Source organism: Macrotis lagotis, chromosome X (genome assembly GCF_037893015.1).
Source record: "Macrotis lagotis isolate mMagLag1 chromosome X, bilby.v1.9.chrom.fasta, whole genome shotgun sequence".
NCBI classification, from domain to species: domain Eukaryota; kingdom Metazoa; phylum Chordata; class Mammalia; order Peramelemorphia; family Peramelidae; genus Macrotis; species Macrotis lagotis.
In genome coordinates this window covers 79,997,406-80,000,980 of record NC_133666.1, presented here as the reverse complement: position 1 = coordinate 80,000,980, position 3,575 = coordinate 79,997,406, and the positions used below count along the sequence as shown (strand labels likewise).

At 44.4% G+C, this 3,575-nt stretch overlaps 1 pseudogene; it reads left to right on the top strand.

The window, feature by feature from the left end:
• The first annotated feature begins 924 nt into the window (after nucleotides 1-924).
• Nucleotides 925-2,623, top strand: LOC141498719 (fizzy-related protein homolog pseudogene; annotated as a pseudogene).
• The last annotated feature ends 952 nt before the right edge of the window (nucleotides 2,624-3,575 follow it).

The window sequence follows — 3,575 nt, the reverse complement described above, 5'->3', positions numbered from 1 at the left end:
GACCTATGCTGGTTTTTAACATGTTATTCTCTTCAGCAGTTTTTTGAATCTCCTTGCCTAAGCTGCTGACTTCTTTTTGCATCTCTCATTTCTTTTCCAAATTTTTCTCCTGTTTCCCTCACTTGATTTTCAAAGTCTTTTTTGAGCTCTTTCATAGCCTGAGCCCAATTTCCGTTTTTCTTGGAGTCTTTACATGCAGGAGCTTGTATTTCCTTATCTTCAGATTGAGTATTTTGATCCTTCTTGGTATCATCGACAATGTATTTCTCAATGATGTTCCTCTTTTTCTCTGTTTTCTCATTTCTCCAGCCTGTGCCTGGTTTGGGGGTGCTTCCTGAGCTTTTGAGTGTTATTGGGAAACTTCCCCACAAGCATCTCTGTGTGCAATCTCTGTCTTCCCTCCTGGTCTGTGAATGACCACAAGCGTACCCCTCTGCCACACTGCTGAGGTGGGTGGGGGCCCTGCTGTTCTATGTGGTTCCTAGACTGCAATCAGGATCTGAATGTGGTCAGAGCCCCCGAGTCCTGTTCCAGGGACAAAGGACAGACCTCGGAGAGGCATCTTCTCTTACACTGATCCCAAACATTTGCTTAAGGACCATGTTCAAAAGAACGGTCTTCTCCTAGACTGAGCTTGTCCATGTGACCTAGTGTTCCCAATCTGAGGTTGTTCTGCTTCGGCCTTTCCCATATCCCAAGATCCTGAAAGACATCTCCAATCAGAGTCTCACCATGACCATTCCGAAGTCATCCCCAGACATTGTTTCTCCTAGACAAGGGTTGTGCAAGATTACTTCTAAAATTTGTATTAAAACAATAGACAAAATAATTTGATTTGCCATTTTAGGGAGAACTCTTTGGTAGCCCATCTTCATTTCCTAAAGCATTTAGTAAACCCACAACTGGGCCACATAAAATTGCCCTATGGGCCACCTGCGACCACAGGCCTATCCTGGACTGATCTTACTCTTTCTCCTCAGGTTTGAATTCCCTTCAAAATTCTTCTATCAGATTGACTTCATTTCCTCTAGGGCTGGAGCCACCTGGGGCCTGAACTTCTATAGCAAGGATGACTCTGAGAGACTTCCCAGTCTGACACCCCAAACCAATGATCCTAACTTGGGCAGCAAAAAAAGTGAACTCATCTATTCTGCCCTGTTGAAGAATGAGCTCCTGGGAGCAGGGATCCAGAAACTCCAGGATCCCAAAATAGAAGACCAAGAGCTGTATCTGTAGCAGAATAAAAAGAATCTTTTCACCTACTCATGTAACATGTCCCATAGGAGCTACAACCCCGACAGTGAAGTCTCACCTTATGTTTTCTTGCCTCTCAGCAACGAAAGTCAGACCTTACTAATATCCATACAGCTGTTCACCAGGAACATCTCCAAGAAGCCATTCAAAATCCTCCAGGCCCTTGACTTTTGTGATGACTACTACCTGAACCTGCTGGATTGGTCTCGGCTCAATGTCGTCACGGTGGGCCTGGACACCTGTGTTTACCTGTGGAATGCTACAACAAGCCAGATATTTAAACTGTGTGACCTTTTTGTGGAAGATGATTTTGTGACCTCAGTGAACTGGTTTGAAAGTGGCTTCTTGTTGGCGGTTGGCACACACAGAGGCTTTTTGCAGATCTGGTACGTGACAACTCAAAAGAAAGTGAATACACTGCAGGGTCATACAGGCAGGGTCAGTTCATTGGCCTGGAATGGGGACCAGATTTCTTCAGGGAGCAGAGACCGAAAGATCCTCCAGAGAGACATCCGAACATATTCCCTGCACTCTCAACGCAAGCTGAAAGGCCACAAGCAGGAGGTATGTGGACTGAGGTGGTCCCCAGATCACCAACTGCTGGCCTCTGGTGGAAACGACAACAGGCTCCAAATCTGGAATTCTCGTAGTTTAAAGCCATTCCAGCAGTACACCAATCATAAGGCAGCTGTGAAAGCCCTTGTGTGGTCTCCCCACCAGCATGGCCTGTTGGCATCAGGATCTGGTTCAGTTGACTGCTGCATCCGCTTCTGGAATATCCTGAGGGCCATCCCCTCCAGTGCATCGATACGGGTTCCCAAGTGTGCAATCTGGCCTGGTCCAAGCAAGACAATGAGATGGTCAGTACTCACGGCTACTCAGAAAACCACATCATCATCGGGAAATACCCTTCTATGAACCAGGTAGCCAAACTCCCAGGTCACAGCTATCGAGTTCTGTATATGGCATTGTCTCCTGATGGCCAGACCATAGTTACAGGGTCTGGAGATAAGAGCCTGAGGTTTTGGAACATTTTTCTCAAAACTCATTCAGAAAAGAAATCTGCATGTGCCCGCAATCTCTTCACTAGAATCTGGTAATTTCCCAGAATGTGTAGAATCTGACTAAGAAACGGAAAGGGAAAAAGAGATGGGGTGCCGGGGGAGAAATGTTAAATTTAATTGTTTCATGAATTTATTGTGAATGTTGTAGAATTTTATTTGGGGAGGCAATGAGATTGGAGAAAAATTATTTAGGAGTTAGGATCTGATTCATCACAAAGAGCAACCGGGAGCCCACCAGAATGGGATGGGTCCATCTGCAGGAATCTTTGGGAGAAACAAGCAAAGAGTAAGCTTATGTCCCCATCCTTGTCTTGGTTGTCTTGATAGGGAAATGGTAATGGGGGGAAGGCGGTGCTGTGTGGAGCCCCTTCATTCGGGGTGGGCTGGCCTGAAAGCTGAGGCCCTTGGGGCCAGCTTTTCTTATGACAGAAAGGGGGGAACTTGAAGGGGGAAAAGTGGGATTTCCAGTTCTCAGGAGGTAAGAAAACTAGGAGGCCCATGCTGAAGGGAGCAAATGGCCTGGTGGGATGAATTGTTTGTGTCCTTTGTGAAAATCAGTTCCTAACTTTTCAAGTATCTACCTGAGAGAAGCAGGAGGAGGATGTGAATGGGGACTAACCAACCACATCTCTAGGGAGATGAGGGCAAGTGGTCAATTAATGGGCACATTTTTAGTTGGTAAATTTAAAAATTATTATTTAAAAATCCCAAATGTGATAAACTAGACAGCTGATAAATTGATTGCAGTGGGAAAGGGTCTTTTTTGACCCCAAGTAGGTGCAGGAGGAAAATTTTTCTCTCACCCACCTCCTACTTGTCTTGTTCTTGACCAGTTTTGGGAAGAGCCATGGAAAGCTTTTCTAATTATTGTTTCTAGAGAAGCCTGTCTGAATACTTTGGGGTATCCAGCAGACTTTGTGGGGAGGGGGAACTTGATGTATAAATATGTACATAGTTTTAAACATTAAGCCAATTCTTGCCTTTCCTTAGCTCCCGCTCTGTATTTAACTAAAAGAAATAGACAAATTCAGGGAAATGATCTAATGATCTTAGAAAAGGTATTTTGGGCTGTGTCTTTGTGTGTGTGTGTGTGTGTGTGTGTTTGTGTATTTGTCTTTCTGTGTCTGTGTGTTTATGTGTGTGTGTGTGTGTTTGAAGGTGAGAGATAAGAGATATTTATCCCTAAGTCTTGTTTCATTGATATTGCAATGCAAATGAATGTTCAGTGTCAGTTGAATTCAATTTTTTTAAATTAAT